Here is a 6,159-nt window from a genome sequence, read left to right as displayed (position 1 = left end):
CTGTGTTAGATCCTATTTGCTGGATCCATGTCTTTCTCTGGTTTGTCTACTCCTGCATTTTGCTGGAGTATTTTCTCCAATAGCTTCCCAAGAAAGGGCACATGAAAGTAACCCCTGAGTCTTTGCTTGTCTAAAAATGTATTATTTTACCTTCACCCTTGATTATTTGGCTGAATATAGATTTATCCATTGAAAATAGCTTTCTTTCTAGAATTCTGAAGGCATGCTTCCATTGTTTTCAGCTTCTTTTTGAGACAGGGTCTCTTCTGTCACCCAGGCTGGAGTGCAGTGGCACAACCACAACTCACTGCAGCCGTGACCGCGCGGGGTCAGTTCATCCACCTCAGTCCCTGAGCAGATGGGACTACAGGTGGGCGCCACAGGGCCCAGCCAATTTTTGTATTTTTTGGAGAGATGGGGCTTTACCATGTTGCCCAAGCTGGTCTCAAGGGATCTGTATGTCTCTGCCTCCCAAAATGCTGAGCCAATGTGTTACAGGCGTGAGTCACTGAGCCTGGCCAGTTTTTCTTGTATTCTTCTCGACATCCTTCATTTCTCAGAGGCATCTCAAACTCAGTGGGCCCAAAACCAAAGTCAAACTCCATCAGAATATCCTGCTACTTCCAACCTTAAAATATATCTTAAATCACAGTTTCTTACTACATGCAACGCTTTGGTTCAAGCTACCATCATCCCCCACTTGAACTTAGAATTGGTTTTCCTGCTTCTGTATTTTTTTAAATCATAAAATATTTCAAATAAACCATGTGTGGCTTTATACATTTAACTACATAAAAAGAATGAAGATCTGCCGGGTGCGATGGCTCATGCCTGTAATTCCAGTACTTTGGGAGGCTGAGGCGGGTGGATCACTTGAGGTCAGGAGTTTGAGACCAGTCTGACCAACATGATGAAACCCCATCTCCACCAAAAACACAAAATTAGCCAGGCGTGGTGGTGTGCGCCTGTAGTCCCAGCTATTCGGGAGCCTGAGGCAGAATTGCTTGAACCCAGAAAGGCGGAGGTTGCAGTGAGCCGAGGTCACGCCATTGCACTCCGTCTGGGCAACAAGAGCAAAATTCTGTCTAAAAATAAATAAATAAAAAGTATGAAGAGCTTACATACTTAAACAAGGAATTGCTTTAAGTGTTTGGCATTCACGGTTCCCATGCATGCCAGCAGCTTCTTACTGCAAACACCTGGGACTTGCTATAGAGCAGCTGAAGTACGTTCCACCCACACACAGGACAGGGAGCTGACAACCAAGGAGTGGAGGATCAATACTCCAGCTTTCTCCCCTCCGTTTCCCTGCATCTCAGCAGTATGGAGCTTGATACCAATGAGAACCTGCTCACTGACTTTAAACTGCTTTTCTTGCCTTCTCAGTTCCATTTCTCCATACCTCAATTGATGCTTTCTGGTAAGACCTAGCAAATAAACTGCTTTCACTGAAATTTCAGTCTTGGAATCTGCTTTGGCTTCCCCAGTCTAAGATAGAAATATATTCATTTTCCCATCACTGGACTTCCAGGTTGTTTTCAATTTTTCACTGTTACAAACAAGGCTGCAACATTTGTCTACAAACCTCTAGATATACACGTAGGAAGATTTTGGTATTTCCCACTAGTGAAACTGCTCAGTCCAAGGGTACGTGCGTCTTCATCTTTAATAAATACTACCAACATTTGAAAAGTCAGACAATGTCAAGGACTGGCCAAAGTGCCACATGTGATGGGTGTGGAATGGCAGCTCACTGTAGCAGGTGCGGGGACTCAGTCGGGGTCTTGGAGAGGCACTTAGTTATAGCAAGAACGTTTCATAAATGGTATCTGATATAGTCAAGATTAGTGGGGAACAAAAACACATTGCTTAGAAATAATTATCCATAGATCTAAAGTCAACAAATTCTTTTTTTCTAATGTGAAAATACTTTTTTCAGAGGGAGGAGGAACAACTTAAAATAAACCAGAACACACCTTCATATTAATCATTCAAAAGATCAGTGACGTCAGGAAGTTTTAAAAATAATAATAATAATAAAACATATAGACCACGAGCTAGACTAACAAAGAAGAGAGAAAATTCAAATAAACACAATCAGAAACAATAAGAACATTACCACTGACCCCACAGAAATACAAGTAACCACCAGAAAATATTATGAACACCTCTATGCATGTAAACTCAAAAATCTAGAAGACAAGGATCAATTCCTGGACACATACACCACCCCCAAGATTGAACCAGGAAGAAACTGAATCCCTGAATAAATAATGAGTTCTGAACTTGAGGCAGTAATAAGCAGCCTACAAACCACCAAAAAACCCCAGGACCAGATGATTGACAGGTGAGTTCTATTAGATGTACAAAGAAGAGATGGTACCATTCTTACTGAAACTATATTCCAAAAAAATGAGGAGGAGAAAGTCCTCCCTAACTCCTTCTATTAGGGCAGCATCATCCCGATACCAAAATGTGGCAGAGATACAACAACAACAGAAAAGAAAACTTCAGGCCAATATTCTTGATGAACACTGACACAAAAATCTTCAACACAACGCTGGCAAACCTAATCCAGCAGCACATCAGAAAGCTTTTACACCACAATCAAGTAGGCTTCATCTCCAGGATGCAAGGTTGGTTCAACATATGCAAACCAATAAATGGATTCATCACATAAACAGAACTAAAGGCAAAAACTACGTGATTATCTCAGTAGATGCAGAAAAAGCTTTTGAGAAAATTCAACATCTATTCATGTTAAAAAAAAAAAAAAAAAACACCTCTCAAATCACGAGGTCAGGAGTTCAAGACCATCCTGGCCAACATGGTGAAACCCAGTCTCTACTAAAAAAAAATACAAAAAAAAAAAAGCTGCATGTGATGGTGTGATGGCGGGTGCCTGTAATCCCAGCTACTCAGGAAGATGAGGCAGGAGAATTGCTTGAACTGGGGAGACAGAGGTTGAAGTGAGCCAAGAGCGCACCACTGCACTCCAGCCCAGGTGACATAATGACACTCCGTATAAAAAAAAAAATACTCAATAAACTAGGTGTTGAAGGAACATACCTCAAAATAGTAAAAGCCATCTATGGCAACCCCACAGCCAACATCATACTGAATGGGCAAAAGCTAGAAGCATTCCCCTTGAAAACTGATACAAAACAAGGATGACTTCTCTCACTACTCCTATTCAACATAGTATTGGAAGTTCTGGACAGGACAATCAGGCAAGTGAAATAAATAAATGGTATTCAAATAGGAAGAGAGGAATTCAAACTATTCCCGTTTGCAGATGACATGATTGGATATCTGGAAAAAAACCATAGTCTCAGCCCAAAAGCTTCTTAAGCTGATAAACAACTTCAGCAAAGTCTCAGGATACTAAATCAAAGTGCAAAATTTACTAGCATTTCTACACACCAACAACAGGTAAGCTGAGAGCCAGATCAAGAATGAACTCCCATTCACAACTGCCACAAAAAGAATAAAATACGTAGGAATACACCTAACTTGGGAAGTAAAAGATCTCTACAAGGGAAACTACAATCCACTGTTCAAAGAAATCAGAGATGATGCAAACAAATGGAAAATTTTCCTATGCTTATGGATAGGAAAAATCAATATCGTGGAAATGGCCATACTGCCGAAAACAATGTATAGATTCTGCTGAGACCAGCTCTGTTGGGGAGACCCTAACCCAGTGGTGCTAGAGGAATTAAAGACACACACACACAGAAAGATAGAGGTGTGAAGTGGGAAATCAGGAGTCTCACAGCCTTCAGAGTTGAAAGCCCCAAACAGAGATTTACCCACAGATTTATTAACAGCAAGCCAGTCATTAGTATTGTTTTTATAGATATTAAATTAACTAAAAGTATCCCTTATGGGAAACGAAGGGATGGGCCGAATTAAAGGAATAGGTTGAGCTAGTTAACTGCAGCAGGAACATGCTCTTAAGGCACTCGTTCATGCTATTATTTGTGGCTTAAGAATGCCTTTAAGTGGGTTTCCACCTGGGCAGGCCAGGTATTCCTTGCCCTCATTCCGGTAAACCCATAACCTTCCAGCGTGGGCTTTATGGCCAACATGAACATGTCACAGTGCTGCAGAGATTTTGTTTATGGCCAGTTTTGGGGCCAGTTTATGGCCGGATTCTGGGGGGTTTGCTCCCAACAGATTCAATGATATTACTATCAAACTATCATTGACATTCTTCACAGAACTAGAAAAAATAATTTAAAAATTCACATGGAACAGAAAAAAAGCCTGAATAGCCAAGGCAATCCTAGACAAAAGGAACAAACTTGGAGGTTTTATGGTACCAGATTTCAACTATACTTCAGGTCTATAGTAACCAAAACAGCATGGTACTGGTACAAAAACAGTCACATAAACCAATGGAACAGAATAGAGAATCCAGAAATAAGATCACATGCCTACAACTGTTTGACAAACCTGACAAAAACATGCAATGGGGAAAGAATTCCCTATTTATAAATAGTGCTGGGATAACTGACTAGCCATATGCAGAAGGTTTAAACTGAACCCCTTCCTTATACCATATACAGAAATCACCTCAACATGGATTAGACTTAAATGTAAAACCCAAAGCTATAAAAACCCTGGAAGACAACCTAGGCAGTACCACTCAGGACATAGGCATGGGCAATGATTTTATGACAAAGATGCCAAAAGCAAGTGCACCAAAGCAAAAATTGACAAACAGGATCTAATTAAACTAAAGAGCTTCTGCACAGCAAAAGAAATTATCAACAGAGTAAACAGCCTACAGAATGAAGGAAAATTTTTTGCAAACTGTGAATCCAACAAAGATCTAATATCTAGCATCTATAAGGAACTTAAACAAATTCACAAGAAAAAACAAACTAACTCCATCAAAAAGAGGGCAAACAGTATGAACAGACACTTCTGAAAAGAAGACATACATGCAGCTGACAAACATCTGAAAAAAAGCTCAACATCACTCATCATTAGAGAAATGCAAATCAAAACCACAATGAGATACCATTTCACACCAGGCAGAATGGTGATTATTAAAAAGTAAAAAAATAACAGATGCTGGCAAGGTTGTGGAGAAAAAGGAACACTTACACACTGTTGGTGAGACTGTAAATTAGATCAGCCATTGTGCAGTGATTTCTCAAAGGCCTTAAGGCAGAAATACCATTATACCCAAAAGAAAATAAATCATTCTATTGTAAAGACATAGGCACATATGTTCATTGCAGCAACATTCACAATAGAAAAGATACAGAATCAACTTAAATGTCCATCAATGATAGACTGGATAAAGGCAATGTGATAGATACATACCATGTAATACTATGCAGCCAGTAAAAGGAAAAAGATCATGTCCTTTGCAGGGACATGGATGGAGCTGGAAGCCATTATCCTTAGCAAACTAATGCAGGAACAGAAAACCAAATACTGCATGTTCTCACTTCTAAGTGGAAGCTAAATGATGAGAACACATAGAAACTCAGAGGGGAACAGCACACACAGGGTTCTTTCAGAAGATGGAAAGTAGGAGGAGGGAGAGGATCAGGAAAAATAACCAATGGGTACTAGGCTTAAAACCTGGGTGATTAAATAATCTGTGCAACAAACTCCAAGAACACAAGTTCACCTATAAAACAGCCTACACTTGTATCATTGAACTGAAAATAAATGTTAAAAAAAAAAAAGAGCTGATCTGCGGATTCTGCCCATGGCTGAGTAGGTCTATTTCAATTATGCAAACCAGCGCTGAGGAAATAATCACAGTGTGGTCAGGGGCCCACTGGACCCGCTGAACGGTTCACGGATGTTAGGGCTTCAGGTTTTCTATTCTTAATCTAGTCTTGCTAGGTTATATGTTTCCAGGAATTTATCCATATCCTCCAGGTTTTCCAGTTTGTCAGTACACAATTGTTCATAAAAGTCTCTGATGATCTTTTTGTATTTTTGCGGTATCAGTTGTAATATTTCTCTTTTCTTTTGAGTCTTCTCTCTCTGTTTCTTGGTTTGTCCAGCTAGTAGTTTATCACTTTTGTTTGTCTTTTTGAAGAACAAACTTTTCACTTTGTTGATCATTTACATGATTTCTAAAAGTCTTTATTTAGTTGTGCTCTGGTCTTTATTACTTTTTCTGCTAAT

The sequence above is a fragment of the Macaca fascicularis genome, chromosome 4 (assembly GCF_037993035.2).
Source record: "Macaca fascicularis isolate 582-1 chromosome 4, T2T-MFA8v1.1".
Classification (NCBI taxonomy): Eukaryota; Metazoa; Chordata; class Mammalia; order Primates; family Cercopithecidae; genus Macaca; species Macaca fascicularis.
This window is presented reverse-complemented; position numbering follows the sequence as displayed.